The sequence below is a fragment of the Pseudorca crassidens genome, chromosome 3, assembly GCF_039906515.1.
Source record: "Pseudorca crassidens isolate mPseCra1 chromosome 3, mPseCra1.hap1, whole genome shotgun sequence".
NCBI lineage: Eukaryota > Metazoa > Chordata > Mammalia > Artiodactyla > Delphinidae > Pseudorca > Pseudorca crassidens.
The window spans coordinates 155,893,250-155,916,219 of NC_090298.1; the positions used below are offsets into that span (position 1 = coordinate 155,893,250).

At 42.0% G+C, this 22,970-nt stretch overlaps 1 protein-coding gene across 1 annotated transcript in view; it reads left to right on the forward strand.

The window, feature by feature from the left end:
- The window catches only part of ATP10B (ATPase phospholipid transporting 10B (putative)), a 369,516-nt gene that overhangs the window by 122,636 nt on the left and 223,910 nt on the right, over positions 1–22,970 (forward strand). Inside the window, exon 3 of the mRNA XM_067732943.1 lies at positions 9,058–9,121. The gene's annotated coding sequence lies outside the window, so the exon portion shown is untranslated. The remainder of the gene's footprint in view (positions 1–9,057; positions 9,122–22,970) is intronic.

Below are 22,970 nucleotides of genomic sequence, written 5' to 3' on the forward strand. Positions count from 1 at the left end.
GTCTCCATCATTCTTTATAGCCCACCACACAGCCTTCTTTAAATTTCTTAAATACACTAGGCTCATTCTGACCTCAGGGCCTTTGCTCTTGCTGTTCCCACTGTCTGGAGCACTCTTTCCTCTGTCTTCATATGGCTGGCTCCTTTTTGGATGCAGATCTTAGCTCAAATGTCATCTTTCCTTAGAAGTCTTCTCTGACCACCCAGTCTAGAAGAGGCTGTGTTCATCTCTATCCCTACCTTATTATCCATGACCTGTACTACTTCCTCAAATGACTTAATCATTTATTTGTTTTTAATTTTGTTACCACCTCCCTCCACTCAAACAGAATCTCCTTGAGGATAAGGTCCCCATCTGTCTCATCCTCCTGTATCCCCAGGACTAAGACAGTCCTGGCATATAAAGACACTCAATCAATAAAAACTGGTTTAATGAGTATAGGTAGCATTAGATCTTTTGACTATATGTCAGTGGCTTCTCATTTTTTGGTAAATGATTTTATTTTTGTGTTTAATTCCATAGTGCATTTAAGATTTATCTTTTGAGTGAACTTAATTAGAAACCTAGTATTCTATTTGTAATTACTTTTTTAAAATATTACTATATTTTATTTATTTTTTTATCCTTTTTAAAAAAACTTTATTAGAGTATAGTTGATTTACAATGTTGTATTAGTTTCAGGTGTACAGCAAAGTGAATCAGTTATACATATACATATATCTACTCTTTTTTAGATTATTTTCCTATATAGGTCATTACAGAGTACTGAGTAGAGTTCCCTGTGCTTTACAGTAGGTCCTTATTATTATCTATTTTATATATAATAGTGTGTATATATCAATCCCAATCTCCCAATTTATCCCTCCTATCAGCTGCTCTTATTAAAGCTTTACTCTTACCTCATTATATCCTCATCAAAAACCCCTATGAGGGGGTAGTCATTATTTTTCAACATCACACAGCTGGTTGCTGCTGAAGCCAGAAATCAAAGCTAGGCCTGCCTGATATCTAAGCTCTTATTCTTTCTAAGTCCTCTGCTTCACAATACTTTGAGAAAATGGATGAACATTATGATAAAATAAGATGGTGGGAAATTTTTCAATCTTAAATGCCTTTCCTCTTAGCCAAAGTCATAGTCAATATAGTGCCATTCATTCATTTATTCATTCATTCATTTAAGAAATATGTCCTGTGTATCTTTTCTACTCAATACACTGTACTAGGTGATAGGAACGTCCAGACAAAGGGGCTCAAAAGTAACGTTCACCTCTCTTTTCCATTTGCCATTTCAAAAACAAGTAATGAGCACCTACTAGTCATTGTTTTAGTATCTGTTCCAATGAATCAGTCTCCTTCCAAATTGTTGTGACTGCCTCTCCCTCAATGCCTGCCTCTCCACTTCCCCATCACCTATTGTTCTTGGTTCTACTTCTCTGTTGCAAGAGGTGTCCTCCATGTGGCAAAAAATACTGCCAAAGTTGGCTCCAAGATTACATCATCCCAGCCCAGTAATGACAAATCAAAGAAAAGCCTCTCTCTCTTCCTGTTTCCTAAATTGTAAATCCCAGAAAAGACTTCGATTGGCTTAGGTTTGGATCATGTGACTTCTCTTGAACCAATCACTGTGGCCAAAGGAACACAGTAATCAGAAATGCAGGCCTGGATCTGTTGCCTCCTTCTATGGTCAACAACCCCATCAGAATCACATGGTTCCCCAATAAAAATTTAAAAAAAAAAGAATCACATGGTTGGAGCAGCAGGGGAACAGTTGGCCAGAGGAGGGGAATGATGCAATATACATGAGACAATAGACGTTCACCATCTTGACTCATCAACTGCCCATCAGATTCTCAGGAACAGGGATATTGTCTGTTTTGCTCACCACTATGTTCCCCATGCTGAAGACTGTTCCTAGGACACATTAACTCCTCAAAACTGCCTATTGTGTTTACATGGTGACTTTAAAAGAATGACATTTTATTATTTGAAAAAAAACCCCATGATTTTCATTATAACAAACTTCACAATGGATAACTAAATATTACTTTTATACCACACCATTGTTGAGGACTGTTGATCTAGGGAGTGGGAATACTAATACTTAGGCTACATAACGTACCAGGCTTCCCTGATGATTAAATGCTATTATTATTGTGAAAGTGTTTCAAAAAGTTTTAAACAACATACAAATATAAGGCAGTTTGTTGTTAATAGTCAGCTAGAAAATGAAGTCTCAGCGGAATTGTCTAAATAGGCTCTTAAAGGGGTATGGCGAAAAATGGGACTTTGTACATTTCTTCAAATGGCAAGAAATACTTAGGCAGCAAAAGACAATTTTCTAAAATGATGGGTTTGAGAAGAATGAATCAGCAGTGAATGTCAGTGCAAAACATTATTTAGCAACCTCTGGACAAACTTCTGATTAAAGATATTTTCCAGAGCGACTCCAGCAGAAATAATAAAATGCTAGGCTCGAACCTTTTCACTTAGTTCTCCTAGCTAACCAGAATGAGAGAGCCGGGCTCACACCTCCTATCAAGTACACCTGGCTGCTTTTAAGGCTTGGCATAAGTACATTCAGTACTTTAGGTCTCATTGTTTTATGCTAAGTGTCAGCCTCCTGCTACAAGACAGGTGGAAAGGAAGCCAGACTTCTGTCCATAGGGAGAGAGACCAGTTCTATTTATCATGGGAACGAGCTAATGCACAGATGAACTGCTGTCATGAAAACCAAATACAGCAGCTTAGAAGAGCAAGTTTGTGTATCCCTCCCAGCTTAAAAGTAGGCGAGCAGGCTAGGGCAGGTAGGCAGCTCCACGTGGTCACTGTGAGTCACAGGCTGGCCGTTCGGTTCTGCCATCCTCTACACGTGGCTTCCATCTCTGGTTCCAAGGAAACTGCTGTACTGTTTTCCAGCCAACACGAAGAGGGTAGGAGGAAGAGTCCTGGCAAGTAGATTTATCTTTATGGAGATGACCCAGAATCTGCAAATATCACTCCAATTCATACTCCATTGGTCCTGACGTAGTCACATGGTCACACATAACCCCAAGGGAGACATAGCACTGAACTATCTAGTTGGACGACAATGTACACAGACAACACTTAGGGCCAGGGAGGGTGGCTATTTCTAATAGGAAAAGAGGACTATGGATCCTGGAGGACAAGCTAGCAGTCTCTGCTGTGTCGTGTGTATATTGAGTTCATGCTGTGTTTGAGACTTTCAACTGTGAATAAGACGATGGCCTTCATTCCGAAGGCAAGAGACTCTCACATATAGCAATAACTCTCACATTACGTGGAGTGTGACAATTATTTCCATCTGAGTGGAACTTAGGAAAAATTCTTAGAGAACGTAACATTTGAAATGGACCTTTAAGATTGGATAAGAGTAGTGCAGACTGGAAATTAAAGTTAGGAAACAGGACTGAGAAGAGGGAAAGAAGGGCCTGTAGTCAGTGTGGAGGGAAGAGCTGGCATCCCAGCCAGAGTCATTTGCGTAGCTGGAGCCTTTTGAGAACCATCCACCAATCACCAAAAAAAAAAAAAAATATGAAGACAGATATTGTTGTTTCTCACTCCAAATCCATTCTCTCCTGTCTCCTTACTGACAATTCTAACTTTTAGTTGAGCATATTGTCTGCCTCACACTTCTTTAGAGTTATATGTGATCATGTGACCAAGTTTTGACCAAGGATATATGAGTGGAGCATTGTATGCAACTGCTGAAAAGTGTTCTCGAAGACATAGCTTTCCTTCACACTTCCTCCAGCCTGCCGCCTGGAATTCAGATGTGACGGCTAGAGCTCTGGTAGTCAGGTCGCATCAGAAGAATGAGAACCAACCCTGGTAATAGCAGAACAGAAAGTTGGAATCTGCCCACTTTTCTGATGACTCTATAGAAGCACCTTAGGGGGAAGCCCTGAGCTGCCTACCCCCAGACTTCTTTAAAGCAAAAAATAAGACTTTAGGTGTTTAAGCCATTGTTATTTGGGGTTGTATGCTACATTCAGGCACACCAAGTCCTAACTAGCTTTCAAACCCCACCTGGTGCTATATTAAACTTAACAGTGGATGGGCGGTTAAACCAAAAGTCAGCTTATTAGTTTCCTTTTACTACCATAACACATTACCACAAACTTAGAGATGTAAAGCAACAGAGCTATATTTATCTTGCAGTTCTATAAGTCAGAAGTTCAACATGGGTCTCACTAGGATAAATTCAATGTGACAGCAGAGCTGTATTCCTTTCTGGAGATTGTAAGGGAAAATCCATCTCCTTTCTAATTCAGGTTGTTGGCTGAATTGAGTTCTTGCAGTTGTAGGACTGAGGACCCCCATTTCTTTGCTAGCTTTCAGCTAAGGACTATGCCCAGCTTTTAGAGGCTGCCCACATTCCTTGGCTCATGGCCCACCATCCATCAGCCACAGTGGATCAAGTCTCTACATTTCAAATCTCATCTACCTCTCCTTGCGTCATTGCATATCTCTGGTCAACCCTTTTGCCTTCCTCTTCTACCTTTACAGATCCATGTGATTACGTTGGGCCCACCCAGATGATCCAGGATAGTCTCTCTATCTTAAGGTCTGTAACCTTAATTCCATCTGCAAAGTTCCTTTTGCCATGTAATGTAATATATTCATAGATTCCAGGGATTAGGGCATGAGCATCTTTAGGAGGGTATTATTCTATCTACCACATGCAGAGAATATGAAGTTACCTCAGCACCCTCCTTCTCCTGTCCATTTGAGATCTTGTTTCAGCTGTCCTCCTCATTTACTGGTATAATGACCCAAGGGGCAATTTGTCCTGGATGCTTGAGGTCCATTATAGCCTTGACACAGTCAGGAGTCCCATCCTCCTCTAATTCTCAGGAATAATGCAGTGTCTCTGCCTGATCTCAAGAAAAATTTGGGATGATACATTAACTTGATACAAACATCCATGTTTGTAGGGCCAGGTTACAGGCCAAATTTGGTGGATGCTGGGAGTTTTCTCAGGTAGGTGTGGGGTTGGGACCAGGAGTAAAACTAGGTCTGTGTCTACCTTTCCTCAAAGCCAGAACCTGAAAGAGCCCGAGCGACTGTGGGAAAGAATTTAGGTCTGTTCAGCGAGTTGCAAAGAGCAAGTTCTTTACAGATTCTTTCAGGTTAGATTTGAGGATACGATTGGAAAATGGTTGTAACAAACGTAAGGCAAGAAGAGAAAAGAAAAGAGGGAACAAATGCCCCTCAAAGAAAATGTGGAGATGGGGTAACATCCAAATTATCTAAGTGGAGCTGGGGAAAGGTCACCTGATTGGTAGTGTTCTCCTTAAAGAACCATTATGGCTTGATCTTTGTACTTTCTGCCTTGTGCAATTTGGGGAACGTGCAGTTTGTGCAATTTGGAGAACCTCAGTGTGAGGTCACTGGAATGTAAACTCCAGGAGGACAAGGACCTTGTCTGTCATGCTTTCTTTAGTCCCAGCTTTCAGAGTACTCTTCTGCACGGAGTACTAACAAATATGTATTTCCATGAATCAGTGAATTAATGCGTTACTGATCACTTGAATGAGTAATTGGTGGGAATCCAAGTCCATCTTTAGTCATTTTCCCACTGGGCAGTGCAGTTTCGTACTTAAAAGCTTATGCTCTGAAGTCACACATGGATCCTGGTCCCACCTCTGCTCTTTATCCCACCAGTGTGTTCCCTGGGAATTTACCTGAGTCTGTTTCCTGTCTGTAGCATGTAGCGAAAAAATTACTACTTTGTGAGGTCTCATTGAGGTCATAGATAAAAACTGCATAGTATAGTTCTCAGTAGTCAATGAGTATTAGTTCTTAATGTTAGTCTGAGCCCTCTGCTCAGACCAAAGTGGTCTCCCCTTGATCGTCAAACTTAATCTCCAGCCTACATGCCTTTGCTTGTATCAATGATCTTGTCTCTCTAGCATGTTGTGCACAGTGTCTGGCATATAACATAGAAACCTAAAACACTTGGATGGATAGATGGATGGATGGATGGATGGATGGATGGATGGATGGAAAGAAAATTAACTTACAGCTGGCAGCTCCACAGGAATTTATGTATCTTCATACTCAGCCAGGTCAGCCCAGTGCCTTACCTACAGTAAGGGCTCACTAAATGTTGGTTGGATGGGGATAAAAGGAAAGAAAAATCAGAAAAAGTGAAAATCAAGACCAATGCCCACCTGGATTCATTCTTCTTTCAGGGTGTCCTGTTGAAAGACATTGTTGAGAAGAGAAGCAGGGAGTTGACAGCCACTCTCTGAACTCTATCCCAGGGCCGTTTTAGAACAGGAAAGTTAATTATGGAACCAGATTAACAGTTTCTTTTTTGATATAGTCAAAGTAAAACCAGCAGGATGCAATTTAGCTCTTCCCCACTTTCCAAATAGCAGCAAATTTTCATACAAAACAAAGAGGCACTTGAATTGCAAATTACTTAGAGAATCAGCCAGCAACCCCAACGGAAGAATATTTCTGCTACTTTCAAAACCCGGCTGTTGCCCTTTCAGGATTAACCATGTAGTGGGACGACAAAGGCTTGGGCGTCTTGCTGTTTCAACTCTGGGCCAAGTGGGAGGAGGTGACCCATTAAGGTTTGCTGGAATGCTGCAGCATGGTGTCTGCTCAGAACATTTTTTCTTTTCTCTGAGTCATCTCTAACTCTTAGATCACTAATCTCCACTCACAGAATTGGGGCTGATAGGTCCCGAGAGGTCATCTCAATGAAAGGTGGCAAGAGCAAATGCCTATGAGGGCAGACAGGGACATAAACGAACAGATCAGGGGGTGAGGGTGTGTGTGTGTATGCCCACTGGGAAGTAGGTGAGGATTGGGGTGAGCTCAGAGCCCCCATCTAACCATCGTGGTCATTCAGGGATGCTGGCCCGTTGTTGATCATTGCTAGATAGTTCTGAGAAGTCTGTCACCTGCATTATCTGGATTCTTACTTGAGATATTCTTCTTTTTAGCTGTTGGCATATAATTAATAAAAGAAGAAAATACCATCTATTGGCTTGATACGGCTTGTGGGCCACCAGCTTAAAACTTCTGATCTAGCTCAACTTCCTTTATTGATAGATGAAGAAACTGAGGTAGAGAGAAGGAAATCATTCACAGAAGGTCACAGAATGACAAAATCTTCAGACTTCTCATCGGGTGCCTAGCTGATTACACCACACAGCCTCCCTTAAATCCCTGTCCCCTACAAGACACAGGGCAGCTTCGTTTTACAAGAGTATTTATAAATCTTTTTTTCTGATTTAAATAAATGACTCCTATTTTTGGCAGAGGATTTGGAAGGTCCAAATCCAAGGATACATAAAAATCCAAGGAAACAAAATAAAATCACACACTGCTGCCACTGTGCTTTTGTTCCTGGAGAGACTGGAGCCTAGGGTGGGAACCTGGCTAGAAACAGGCTACTTCCAGACACAGCCACTGGAGGGCAAGGTGGCATCTCAGTTGGGTTAGTGCCAATAGGTGTAGGAAAGTCAAGACAGGGGTTGAAAATGCATGAGTTCATAGCAGCCAGGCAGGTGGCAGAAATGAGTAAAAAAAGAGAAAATAAAAGAAAAAAGCCAGACGGATAATACAGTGAAGAAAGAAAATATGTCTAAAGGACTCAGGCACTTGGATTCAGTCCATGTCACTGTGTGGGGGTACATGTAGTGTTGACAGTCCTTTTGATTTTTTTCAAGTGAAGCATAAAATCTAAGTTGTTATGTAAAATTTTTCAATCTTTAAATGTAGCTCAATTTAAAAAGAAAAGTTAGAACACAGAAAGGAGCAGGATTTGGGTTGTGGCCTTCCTTTGTGACCTCTGTTTAGTGACTCACTGTAAGTGGACCAGTCACTGGGCAAGTCAGTCAACTGGGTGGAGAGTTTGCTTGTGATCAGTCCAGTCGCAGACCAGCAGACACAAGGGCACGGAGATGACAGGGTCAGGACGACGAGACAGGCAGCAGAGAAGATCCGTAGACTTAGGGCAGCTGTCACCTGGGGAAAGAGGGCTTCCACCAGAGCCACCCTGCAGCCTGGGCAGATCCTTGGGGGGAGATGATCTTCTGTGCAAATCTAAGGCACCTACTGTGGCCTTTTGTAGTGTAGGTGTGGGTGTGTGTGCACACGTGTAACAATCTTTACTTTGCGAAAGTCATGTAGATAATCTCCCTTGGTAATCCAGTGGAAGACTCCTTCATTTTCTCTAAACCAGAAATATTTGAAGTCAGTTAAGATAGCAGTGGGTGTGTTGATCCCTTCCACTTTGCTGCAATGAATTGCTGAATGAGTAGGCGGCAGACTAGCATGGCAGGAGCCCTTGAGCGGAGGTCTTGGACCTCCCACCCTAACCTTTCTCTGAGCCTCCATTTCATACCTTGTAAAGGGAGATTTAGGATACCTGCCCTCCTTCTCTGTTTTAGTGAGGATTTTCGACTGGAAGAGACAGAAAACCCAACTGGCTTAAGCAAAAAAGGATTATGTATTGGTTCACGCAACTGGAAAGTTCAAGCATTTCGATCATAGCTAGATGCTAGTGCCCAAATAACATCAAGGCTTGGTACCTCTTACTCAAAACTGCAGCTGTGATTTCCCACGTTGGCTGCCAGCAGCTTCAGGTGTGCATCCTCACCATCCTAAGTGCAATAGAAAGAGAGCTTCTCTTCCCCTACATTTTCAACACAAGTGTCAGGACTGACATGAATTGGCCTGAATTGGGGCCTATGCCCACTCCTGAACCAGTGAATGTGGCATAGAAGATGGAATGCACTGGGTGGCTGGACCAATACGCATTTCTCAGAGCAATTAGGCATTTAACTAGAGTTTATGGAAACAGGACGTGCACCCGGAGGATAACAGTTTATTCCTCTCCGGTAGGAATAAACTGTTCCTCCTGAAACAACTTCCTGGGAAAATGTCCAGCCTGATCCATGAAGTTTAAAGCTGGAGTCATCCCGTAGGAGAGAAAAGGGCAAAATACTTGATGACCGGATGATGCCAAAATGAGGTTGTGTGTTTTATATTGATTTTCTCTCCTGCATCTTGCAGGCTTGCTTTGACGGGAGGATCAGGACCGGTGATACTTGTTTCAGTGAAAGCAGGAGTGTGAATAGTGAGTAGTTTTTCCTATTTGTTTGTTATAGAATATGAACTCCTTTCTGGTACCAAGATGAGATTTATTAAACTACCGTTCCTTCCTCCAACCAGTTTAAACAAATATCCACTGGCCTCATTAGTGAATCAGATGCCAGGTATATGGCTTAACTTTTCTCTATTATATATATGTTCCCCAGAGCAACATAGGAACTCTCAAGGTGCAGATCACTTAAGATATATTCTTGGCTACAAGTAACAGGAAACACAGACCCAAGATGGCTTAAGTAATAAGAAAAAGATCATTAGCTATCATAACAAGACGTCCTAAAGTAGGATAGGAAAAAAATAAAGTAGGATAGGTCCATAGTTGGTGAATTGAATAGTTCAAAAATGTCACCATGATCTGGGTTCTAACATCTTCAGTGGACCGTCTCTTTCATTTATTTTTTTATCAGCTTTTCCAGAAGTCCTCCAGCAGGCTTTCACTCACATTCATTGGCCAGAACTGTGTCACATATCCTTGCTTAAATCAATCCCTGGCAAAGCAAGATGTGACCACCATGCCTGGCTTAGACCAATCATTAATCTCTTCTTGGGGCTAGGGATGGGATCCACATCCTCTGAAGCGCGTGGTCACATAGAGGAAAGTGAATATCTGAACAAAATTGAAGTCTTGTTTAAAAGGAGAAAGGAAGGATGAATGTTTATTGTAAAGGCTATAAGGTGGTACTGTGCACATTTTAGGTGAAAACTGGTACAGGTACCTAAGTTCCAAGGCACCATATACTCCATCACTGAAGAAAAAGCAGGCCCCCAGCCTTGGCAAACCTTCCCCCAAGTCGTGCATAAAATTGAAGAAATATTTAGGAATACTTTTGACTCTGGATATAAAACCCAAGGCATTATCATTGTATCATATGCAGACTGTTTCTCCAATTTGCATAATTATAAACTCCCCCTCAAAGAGTAAACATCGCTGCCAACTTAAAAAAAAAAAAACTACAAAGCAGTATTAAATATGCATTGCTAACTTGACTTTTTAATTTGTCTGGGATCTCACAGAGGCGTGCACAACTCTATAGATACTGTGTGCTTAATAAAACCTTCCACCTGCCTAAAAGAACTCAACAGAAAAAATAAAGCTAAAACCCAATTTTTTTTAGCTAAAGAATTTGAGTTGATGCCTGAAAATTACCAGTAGGAGTTCATCCTATTAAATTGGCTCTCAAATGCATTATTCTGTGCGTTGACTACCATCATTCATGTCTAGGCAATTGCTCTGTGCAGCCACAGGAAGATAACATTCCCTCAGATGTCTTCATTGGGTTTTGAGTCACCTGTGAGCTGTGTGTGGTCTTAAATTTTAATATTTATGGGAAATGATTGAAGAGGTGCAGAAAGACTTTCTTGCCCCCAACTCTCTTATTGATCTGCCTACAGTGTCCACACCAGTCCCTGTCTTGGGCCTTGAAGTTCTCAGCTGCAATACAAATATGCTACCTGGCCAAGACGGAATATTAAGCTATTCTTATACCCCTCAATTTAAGTTTATCCCTTAGCACCAGTGATGACTGAGACACAGGATACCAATGTGTTTATGCATAGAGAAAAGTGCCCCTGGACCTATAGTAAAAATTATATATATGTGTGTATATTTTTATGTAATGGAGATGAGTATTACATTTACACACACAACACACATACACACGATGTTACATAAATGAGTTACTTTTATACAAGCTATTCTATGACCTGCTTTTTAAGCTCAACAATACATTATAGACATCTTTCCATTGCATCGTGTATGTGTGTATATACATCATTTTTTACCGTTGATTAATATTGCATTTCAGGAATAAAAGGTAAGTTATTTACTCAATCCTCAATTAAAAGATATCTGTCATTACTAGTTAATATTTTTACTGTTTTAAACTATACCAAATATTCATGTGCACAGAGATTTTTCTCCACACTTATGGTTATGTCTTTGGTCAAGATTCTAGAAGGGTGATCACTGGGTCAGTGAGAGACCCACGGCTTTGTAAGGGCAGAGCCGTAAAAGACTAGAATCTCGACACAGCCATGTGCCAGCAGAGCGTGGGCCCTTGGGGGGCTCTGGATATGCCTGTGCTTTGGGTTCCTGCATGAGGGAGAGGTTAAATGACAGGAAGAAGAAAATGGGGGCAAATTGCATCAAATGTGAACTTTGCTAAACGCCACATTTTTACCTTGTCCTACTACAGAACAGTAAGGGAATTACTGTTATTATAGGCGATTATATTTATTTTTGTGTTTACTTGAGTAACGGTCTGTCTGTCCTTTGTATAGACTGTAAACTCCCTATGGGTAGGAGCCAGGTCTGGTTTTCTTTTGTTGTCTACAAATACATACCAAATACCCAACATATTTACATTGCTGTGTGGATGTAATTTTGGGGTGAAAGAGTGAAAAAAATTATATAGAAAATACTTCATGATGGAAAGAAGGAAGTTCCTAAAGAGTGAAGTGTCTAGAGAATCTATGCTCTTCTTAATCATCTCACTCAGCTCTTACTCTCACTTGTTTATTATAATCTACGTCCCAAAACAATGGAAACACTATACAGCTCCAGGTGGTACTCCAGGATCTTAGGGCAAAAGACAATTCTGCCTCAGGAAGTATTGTATAAGGGGCAGCTTGTACTAAATGACCTCAGGGGTCAACCTGTTTTTACGACCGGCATTTGATTTATTTTTACCTTTCTTTTCCTAAACAAGATGTCGTTCGGTGAGTTTATGAAAACCAAAGAAATGATGGACTTAGAGATGTGACTTTATATGAAATTCTATCCCATTGCAAAATGAACGGGTTCTGTAATGTTGTACCAGTTTGATTTGCTCCAAAACACACAAGAAAGATGAGATTTTTTTCTCTTTCCATAAATGATATTTATTTGCTTTTTCTATTTTCAAAAATGTTTCATGTCATTCAAGGCTTTATCTAAGTTTCTTGAATTTTTGTCATCCTTCCCAGAGCAGCAAGGGTGGTTTTCCTGTTCCCTAAGTCACTTAATGTCTGTGTGCCCAGCAAAAGAGCTAGCTGAACAGAGACACCCTACACCCATCGCCAACTGACAACTCCATTGGCTCCTGGGCTTAGAGTATCAAAATCAGTTCTCCAGGAAGCTATCAGTTGCTCAGATGAAACATATTGGGCAACTCTGATCTTGTCAATACTTCTTATCTCTTCATTATTCCTCATGTATAATATTCCTTTAATGGAAAACCATGTCTAGAAATCCTTCAACTATCTCCAAGGAGGAAGAGAGATTGCTCTTTGGCTGTTCACAGTGAAGTTTGGAGACCAACAGAATTAGCATCACCTGGTCACTTCTTAGAAATGCAGAATCCCAGGTTCCACCCCAGACCTAGTGAGTAATAATATACATTTTCTCAAGACCCTCATGTACTTTGGTGTGCACATAACAGATCTAAAAGACAATTTTTTGTAGTCATTCTCCCTGATACCTTCTCCCACAAAATGAATGTGTTTTAACCCACAAAATGAAGCACATGTGAAGTAGAGTATTATTAAAAGTGCATTATTTCCATAGCTCATACTATTATCAAGTGAGGCAGAAAAACAAACTTTCATAATCATTTGAAGGACACTTTCTATATTTAAAAACAATTACTTACTCCTCAGAGCATTTCATTATTTTTCAAAACAATTTGCCCTCTATTCTCTCGTTTTTTCAAAATGGCAGCCCTACAATAAGACCAAATCATGGCAAAAATGAGAGATAGGATAAGGTGAACTTTGGTGCTCCTAGGTCCTCCTTCTGAGCTTAACTCCTCTGTTCTTTTAAGATTTCAGGCACTATCAGCTTCTCTTCAACCCTTCCCTCAGGAAAAATCTATTCTTGGGACAACATATGATGCCAGCCATTTTATATTTTGTGTATGTTCATAGAGTCGTTCTGATAATTTTTAGTCATCTCTCTCATGATGAAAGAAAGACTTGGGTTTCCATTAAAGGAATATTACATAAGAGGAAGCATAAAGAGGTAAGAAGTATTAATCCGATCAGAGTTGGCCAAAAGTTTCATCTGAGCAATTGATAGCTTCCTGGAGATCTGTGTTAAGAAGGATTCTGAGGCTATATCTGGGGTCACCAGGAAAAAATATTTTGTGATGTCTGCTGTGGGTGTGGGATAAAGCCATACATCAGCCATATAATGTTCCCTACCAAAATTTACTAAATCTTTGTATGTCATACATTGTCAAGCTACTCACATGCTGTCTTAGTTATCTACTGCTAAGTAAAAAATTACGCCAAAATGTAATTGCTTAAAAGAATAATGTTTATTATCTCACAGTTTCTGCATCAGGAGTCTTTGAGCAGATTTCCTGGGTTCTCTGTCTCAGGGTTTCCCACAGGGACACAATAAAGGTATCGGCCTGAGCTGCAGTCTTACTCAAAGGCTTGAATGGGGAAGGATCCACTGACCAGCTCACGTGGTAGCATTGCGTTCTTTGAGAACTGTTGCACTAGGGTCTCAGTTCCTCACCAGCCATTGTCCAGAGACTGCCCGCAGTTCCTTGACAGATTGCCCACTCCACAGGGCAAAGATGCAAGAAGAGTGAGAGAGGATGACAGCAAGAGGGAAGTCACAGTCTTTTGCACCTAGTTATGGAAGTGTTGTCCAATCACCTTTGCCTATTGTATTCATTAAATGTAAGTCATTATGTCCGCTCAAGGGAAGGGGATTACACAGGGCATGAATACTAGAAGGTGGGAATCATTCAGAGCCACCCTACAATCAGGCTGCCATACATAGTTATTGCATTTAATATTCACCATGACCTCTTAAGATAGGTACTATTATTATCCCATTTTTACAAGTGAGGAAGCAGGCATAGAAAGGCAGTCATTTATTCAGAGGACATAGCTAATAACGGACAGAGCTGGGATTTTGACCGAGACCCATTGGCTTTAAAACTGATGTTCTTGTCACTGTGCCCTTTGCTATCTCTAGAATTACACTACAGAGTGGTCTCAAAATATTTTGACCGTGAACCTCTGTTAGCAAACACTTTCAGAATACACCTTCACTATATGCGTATGTGTTTATAAAGTGCATCTTAATCTGTGAGTAAATATGAGTTAAGCTTACTTCAGAAAGTGATTATGAATAGAAATTCTTTTATCCACACTACAGTGGGTTGTCTTGCCTTCCCCTGGGGTCTCTCCCGCGTTGGAGACTACCGAGCTAACCCCCTTCCGGCTGCAGCATCCTGTGATCCCTGGCTCCCTAATGGACATCCAGTGGGCTGACTGGAGATACAGTTGAAAGCTTCTGCTGCTCAACCACCAAAAACAGGGAGAAACTGGCTGTCAGCCTCCTCCTCTAGCCATGATGAGTGTTATGGAGAATAGTGAATGAGGAGTTTGAACAACTGCTTCCTCTCACTTGGTGTCATCAAGTCACTTAAGGAAGGATATTGCAGGATTGGAGCAGCCTTCTCCCAGCCTCGGAGCCCTGGGGCTTCACTGCAGGCGAGAAAATTAATGCCTTTAAATCTGCCTCCTAATCAAGTTTGAAGGATAGAGAAAAATTCAGATGCCGTTTCCAAGTGAGCCTCTAAATTTTATAAAGACCTATTTATTATGGCATACAAATTATGTTTATTTTAAATTCATGCACACAGTAAAAAACATGTTTAATGCATTTTGGATATTGAGCAAAAATTAAGGTTTCTGCAGAGCCTTCACTCAACTTCTCTGCTCTCCTCTCCTTAAATAACCACTTTGTGTGAGTGCATCCTTCCAGTAAGCGTCTCTATCTATTCAAATACGGATGCACCTTGTTTTTTTTGTAACCCTCACAGTATACGCGCTGATCTACACCTTGGTGTTTTTTCACTTATTGTTTCTTGGAGATGGTGTTACATTAGTGCACACAATGCTTTCTTATTCTTCTTAATGGGCACGTAACATTTTGTAGTATGAATGAATCAAAATTTATGTAATCAGTCTCCTATAGATGGATACTTAGGTTGGTTCCAATCTTTTGCTCTTATAAACAAAGCTGTGATAGATACAGTGTTCAGAGAATTGCTTTGGAAAGCGTTTGGCTTTTAATGTTGCTGTCTAATAGCTTTTTCTGGCCACTTAAAAACCATGAAGTCATTGTTTGAGCCAGGTTGGATATCAGGGACATATAACCACCTTCCAGATTCTTCCAATGTATTTCTCTGAATTGCAGTCCTCCCCTTGCTCCAGTACTTAGTGCCTTAGTGAATAAGCCCACAGTGCTGCTTAGAGAAAAGTCTTATGTGGCTTTCCTGGAAGAGTAGAGAAACTAAGGCTCCACCTTCCATCTCTGGATTTCCCAGTGCAGTCCTGGGAAACAAGTATAAGAACTCTGCTCCAGACTAGCTTACAGGATTTATCCAGGGAGATATGTGTGGCCTTGCCCAGTGGCAGGACGGTGTGGTAGGAGAGCACCAGTTCTGAGGTCAGTGCACTTGGACTGCGTGGGTGGTTGCCCAAGTCAAGCTACTGCTGGGTCACAACCCTATACGTGGAGGGCAGGGAGAAATTGAAGAAAATGGCAGATGACTCCAGATCGGTAGGTGGCTGTTTAAATAAGCAAGGGAATTTACTTATGAGCTTTGTCTTGGGTGGTCACAAAACAAATGGATTTCCTCACCCACCTGCCAGATCTGAAGAGTTTATATAGAGGCCTTATCTGGGTTCAAGTACATGCACAGTCCAAATGATCTCAGCAGCACATTATTATCTCAAGGCTGTGTCCTTGGACAGCTTCTATCAGGAGGAAGGCAAGAACAACACACATTCCAAGGACAGGGGTAGGGGTAACGAGCGTCTGATTGCTCGGGGCCAGTTCACAGGTCAAACTGGTGGTCATGCCTTGTTGATGAACTCCCCTGGGAAATACTGTCACCAAAAAATGGATTGGATACTAGCCAGGCACAAACCATAGATACCCACTTTAGGGGTTGTTCAAGCAGACCCTTCATCAGCGACCCTTTGTCACCATCGCTGCTGTAGCTCTAATCCTTTCTGCCTCTCTGGTCCTCTTTCCTTAGCAGGTCTAGATGACCTCTGAGGTCATCCATCTCAGGCTTTCCCCAGCTTTGTGATTTGCCATCACATATGGGGGGAGAAGTCAGGCTCAGGCACCTGCCTTTATTTTGTTTGACCCCCATCTTGCCAGATCACTCAGAATTCACCAGCTGTGGGAATCTTCCCCTTTCTCTTGCCCTCCTCGCCAGCTGCATATGGGAATTATTCACAGTTGCCCAACTGAAATGCCTTCTGAAGACACATGTTTGCATTGATTTTCAAATCAGTATTCTGGCCCGGGTGACAGACACACACACTGAAATCTCAGCCTCTGCGTTCTGACGGAGCAAGAATTTTCACGTGTGGACAAATTGTTATAAGGATACAGATGACTAGGCTGACTGTATCCGTCCCTTCCACCAAGTGTCACGGAGGGAAAATCCTTAATAATAACAAGAGCAGGGCTTCCCTGGTGGCGCAGTGGTTGAGAGTCCGCCTGCCGATGCAGGGGATACGGGTTCGTGCCCTGGTCTGGGAAGATCCCACATGCCGCGGAGCGGCTGTGCCCGTGAGCCATGGCCGCTGAGCCTGCGCGTCCGGAGTGTGCGCTCCGCAACGGGAGAGGCCACAACAGTGAGAGGCCCGCGTACTGCAAAAAAAAAAAAAAAAAAAAAAAAAAAAAAGGCAGCAGCAGCTGCATTTGAGTCCCTATTTTATCCTGGATTCTATACGAGACATGGAGCATTGTGATGGACAGTACAGGACCTGGCATCAGCCTAAGTGGTTTGGGCCCCCATCTCCATCACTCAGTAGCTGTGTCACTCAGCACATTTCTTGACCACTCTGAACATCGGTTACACCATCTGTGAAAGCAAATAGACAAACAAATGAAAAACACCAGTAACCACACTTACCTCGAAAGGGCTGTTGGAAAGATCAAACAAGGCAGCCCATGGAAAGTACTTAGCCCAGTGCCTGGTGCATAATAAACACACAGTACCAGCTGGCTGTCCCTGCAAGATCGTTTCTCCTCATTTCATAAATGTGCAAACTCAGAAGCAGAGAAGGTAAAAAAACCTGTTCAAGACTGAAAGTTGCAGAACTGGGATTTAAACTTAGGTCCATCTGCCTCATTAATTCTTCAGATATTTATTGGGTGCTTTCTATGTTACAAGCACTGGGGATAGAGCAACGAGGGAGCAAGACACGGTGCTGGTTCTCATGGAGCTGACCATCTAATGGGATGCCGTGGAGCTCCTCCACCTACCTCCCACTCACTGCCTTTGCAAAGGTGCCCCAGGATACTCTTGACAGTAACTGAAGTAGCTCGTACTTATTGGGTGCTATTGGGTGCTCATTTAATCTCTTCAGTAGCCCTGGAAGGTAGATACAATTATTATCAGCATTTTACAAATTAGAAATCTGAGGCTTGCAGAAAGCAGAACACCTTGTCAAGGTCATGTAGCTCAAAAATGGTGGAGCTGGGATGGAAACCCAGGCAGCATCCTAGCACAGTTTATATCATTTCCAAGGAGGCAAGCTGACTTGTGACTGGGATTGGAGCTAGGGCTGAAAGCGACGTTACTGATGCAGCCCGCATCTAATCACATGTAAGGGGTGTCCCCTTTTTTGTGCCCTGAGCTCCTGTAGTTACCGTCTGAGGATAAAAAGTGCTAGATGTTTTTATATTTAACCATGAAACAAATCAAGTGCAGTCTAATTAAAATCAGGCAGCGGGACTTAAACCGACTCTGCTCTCCTAATCTATTTAGTTGCATTTTCAAGGACACTGCATCAAGAGAAAATCTCTGTTAGGTCAGCCAGTGGCAGATCCTGGCCCCCTTCAGCCCGTGGGAATGGAGCTTGACTTGGCCGGATGCAGACAGGCGTGGCCTTGAGGAGACGTGGGCAGGGGCAGAGCCCCGGAGTCTGGATGATAACCACGGCCACAGCCTGCTGATTTCCGCAGAGCTGCTGCAGATCGTGGAGAGGGCTGTGTTCAGAGGAGTCTAACCAACTTCAGTTCTGCCTCCCTGATTCAGAAGGTTCATCCGAGTCTCCACACACGCCTGGTGGGTCCAGGGAGCCAGTGATGCCAGTAATAAGTAAAATGCTGCCAGCATGATTTTCCCCCATTTGCTCACTTTATTCACGGCTCACAGTTACCAGCCAGCAAGGGTGGGTCTGCACACCTCTAAGGCACTGTAAGATTATTGACAAGGAGTGAAAACCAGGCGGAAAAAAAAAGAGGCCTTGCCCTTCAGACACAGCCAAACCAGCCTGGAGCCTGAGCTCAGGACTGCGTCACTTACGAAAGAGAACACCCAGCCAAAACATACTAGATTTGTATTCTTGTTACCATCCTGGAATTAAGAAACCTAAAGCACTTAGTCCTTCATAGATCAACCCCCCCCCCCTGCCTCCCAAGGTGGATACTCAGCTCAGGAAAACAGAAAGAATGGCCCAGTAGTGCCAAGGAAGCCAAGAAGCCTTGAGCCTTGCGGCTCCAGAAGGGGTACACAGTATTTTCACTCGTTTTACACATATGCAAACTCTGAATATCCAGACAGGTTATGAGATCTGCATAAAGCCACACAGCAAATTGATGAAAGAAATGGAGCCGGAACTCTGATCTCTCTCTGCTCCTGATGCCACTAAGACCTCAGCTGTGCCTCCAGGGAAGAGGTGGGGATGCAGACGGGGCGCTGGTCACAGCCAGTGCAACCCCGGAAGCCCTCAGTCCTGATTAGCTGGCCTTAAGTGGCTGGGACCTCGATTTGCTCTTCCCATGGGGCCAAAATGAAGACCGGTGTTGTTTAGTTTGTATGTCCACCTCCTGGGGTTATGCTGGTGAAGCTTCTAATGAACCACAATGGAAGAACACATCCTTCTCAATTAAAGCCCTTAAGAAAGTCTGCTGCGTCTTCCTACCTTCGGAGGAAAGCACTGAATCGAGAGTCTGTATATGAATAAACAAGAGAAAAAGTGATATCTGTGATGATCCACAGACTAACAGGAGTCTTTACAATGGCAAATGGCCCGAGAGACTTCAGACCCATCATACTGGGTTTTTGTAAGGTAGCTTTCGTCATTGCTAACGGCATCCATTGCTAATGGATTCTGCAATTAACCATCAAAGGAGCTGGGAGGTCAGGCTGCATGGGATGAGCATGTCTGACTGCCCATCATGTGATTGCTTGCTCGAACAGAGGCAGATGTTTCTGGCACCCTGAAACCCTCCCAGCCAGAACTTGCCACTACACTGTAGCAAGGTGGGCAAGAGTCAGAATGGGATTGGAGGCTGAGGCGTGCCACTTTCTAGTGATGTGATACTGGAAAAATATTAACTGCTCTGAGTCTAGAATTTCTCAGCTATAAGATAGAAACGCTAATGTAACCTAACAAATGGCACATATGGTATTTAGCTGAATAAGTGGGCCATCTCGGAAGCTGTAGAAGTACCATTCTAATAGAGCTGGAAATGACTCCAGAAATTACCTCCCCCAGAGGTTCCCATCAGCATCAAGTGAGGTGTTTTTGAAATATGTAAAAACGCACATGTCTGGACCACAGACGTTTCTATCCCACGCAGCCTGCTTTTACGCTCTAACTTCGTAGACCTCCCTGGTCCTTTGATATGTAATTACAGAGTCTGTTTAGGACAAAAATACAGTGTTTCCATGAGCAAAGACTATTTTTCAAAATCTGAGGATAGGGACCAGGCCTCTGTAGTTTTCAAAGCTCCTCAAGTGATTCTTAAGCAGTCAGATGAGCATGAGTCCTTAGAACAATCTTGGGGAGCCATTGACCTAAGCCACAGAGAGGCTAAGAAAACTGAAGGTCACAGAACCATGGAACTAATTAGCTAATAATAATAACCACAACAAAAACAACAACAAACACCCTCGGTTTTTCTGATTTCTAGTCTAACGACCTTCTCGCCAAATCAGTGCAACAAAATTAAGAACAAGACGGTTTTCATGGTTGATTGTCTCAAGTGCGATCCATGAGGTCCTGGTTGCTGATGTGCTAGCAACAGTTTAGAGCCATCAACTGATTTTTTCCTGAGGGTTCACTGTGTATTTCAGTCAGAACCACAAACCCAGGGATATTTGAGGATCTGAGTGTTAAAGCATCACTGACTTCCCTCGGGGAGGGCTGGCTTTTTAGGACACAAGGTCACAGCCCCAGGCATCTGCGCTCCATCCCACAGACACCACTGCCAGGTGGCTTCCTGGATAATAGACCTTGTGCGCAGCAGGAAATGAGCCAATCAGAAGCAAACCTGGCATGCAAACCTGTAGGGGGCAACATGTATTGCCCACATAGCCTGAGGATAATATTGAGAAGACCTACTTTTCCCAGAGAGCTGACCATGTGCCAAGTATTGAGAAAACTTAGTGAGCAGTCTTAAGAGTGTAAAACTCCTGATTGTCCTTTATTCTTATTTATCCTTGCTTCATGGTTTGTATTTTTTAAAGATAGCTTTATTAAGTTATAATTGCTATACCATAAACTGAACTTATTTAAAATGCACAATTTGATAAATTTTGACGTATTTATAGACCAGTGAAACTGTACCACAATCAAAATAACAAACATATCCATAGTCTCCAGAAGTTTTTTCTCACTCCTCCCCAACCCGTTGTACTTCTGTTATTTCTTGGTCTGACTTCTTTCACTCAGTATGATCATTTTAATTTTATCCATTTTGTTACATATATGAATAGTTCTCTTTTTATTGCTGAGAATTTTCCATTGTATGAGTATACATGCCTTTATAGTTTATCCCTTCACCATTGTGCCTAGTTTTGGGTTATTACAAATATAGCTGCTCATTTGTATATAAATCTTTGTAAGAGTATATATATTTTTTCTTTCCTTTTCGTAAAGACAAATAACTAGGAATGGAATGTCTGGATCATATTATAGGTGTGTAAGTTTAACTTTTTAAAGAAACTGACAAACTGTTTTCCAAAGGGCTGATATCATTTTAACATTCTCACATTCCCTGGAGAGTTCCAGTTCCTCCATATCTTCACCCAGATTCGGTATGACTGATCTTTAAATTTTAGCCTTCCTGACAGGTGTGTAGTTTTATCTCATAATTCCCAATCCCTCATCTATATGCATTTTATTTTTTTTCCTTGCCTTATTGCAATGCCCAAGACTTTCAGTAAGACGTTGAATAGCAGTGGTGAGAGAAGACATCCTTGCTTTGTTCTTGCTCTTAAAGGAAAAGCATTCCGTCTTTCATCAGCTATGATAAGAGTTGTATGTTTTTTAGACATCTTTTAAAGGTTAAGAGATTTTCCTTCTATTCCTAGTTTGTTGAGAGTGTTTATTTTTGAATAGATATTATGCTTCTTTTTTCCGTATCTATTGAGATGATCATATCATTTTTCTTCTTCACTCTGTTAGTATAATGAATTATATTGATGTTGAACCAGACGTATTCTTCCGATAAACCCCACTTCATCATGATGTATTATTTCTCTTATACACTGCTAGATAAGATGTGCTATATTTTGGTGAGGATTTATTTATCATCATTGTAAGGATGAGGATCATCATTGTGAACATGGGGGGGGGGTATCACAGGTCTGAGATGAGCATAAAGGCAAATAAAAAAGAAAGATGGAATATTCCTACCTTTACTAATGCAAGCAAAATTTGTTTTTAATGCCATAACTGTTAATAATGACTTTTCCGGGCTTCCCTGGCGGCACAGTTGTTGAGAGTCCGCCTGCCGATGCAGGGGCACGGGTTCGTGCCCTGGTCTGGGAAGATCCCACATGCCGCGGAGCGGCTGGGCCCGTGAGCCATGGCCGCTGAGCCTGCGCGTCCGGAGCCTGTGCTCCGCAACGGGAGAGGCCTCAACAGTGAGAGGCCCGCGTACCGCAAAAATAAATAATAATAATAATAATGACTTTTCCTTTAAATGATAGAATTTATGTTGCCCTTGATATTTTTCTTAGTTCCAATCTCCTCAGTTGGATATGGATTCATAATGTGCCTACTTCCTAAGATTGTAAAGATTAAATGATTTAATGCATGAAAAGCACTTAGCGCAATGAACATGTCATAATTGTTCAATGAATGTTAGATATTGTTGTAATTACTATTAGACCGTGGATTTAGTCTTTATAAGCTGTAAAATTTACCCAAATCTAAGAGTAGAAAATACAGTGGATGATTCAGTTGTGTGCATTTATATATATAATAATATTATATTTATAGAATACGGCTACCGTTTAAGGCTTTAGTTACAGAATTAGTTTTGTTTTGTTTTAATTGCTATGTAACATATTCCCAGAAGCTTAGCTTAAAACAGTACGCATTTATTATGTCACAGTTTCTCTAGGTCAGAAGTCCAGGCAAGGGTGACTTACCTGGATTCGCCTGGCTGGGTTCTCTCCTCAGGGTCTTCCAAGGCTGAAGTCGAGGCATCAGTTGGGCTGTGTTCCTTTCCAGAGACTCTGGGAAAGAATCTACATCCAAACTTATTCATATTGTTGGCTAAATTCAGTTCCTTGCAGTTGTAGCATTGTGGTTCCCCATTTCCTTGTAAACTGTCAGAACTCCTAGTGGTCACATACATTCCTTGCCTTGTGCCCCCCTTCTATCCAACTTCAAAGCCAGCAGTGAAAAATCTCTCCTCATCAAATCCCTCTCACGCCTTGAATTTCTTTTGCCAGGAGGAGCCCAGTCCCTTTGAGGGGCTCATCTTATTAGTCAGACGCCCGGGATAATCTGTCTTAAGATCAGCTGCTTTGGGACCTGAATTATAACTG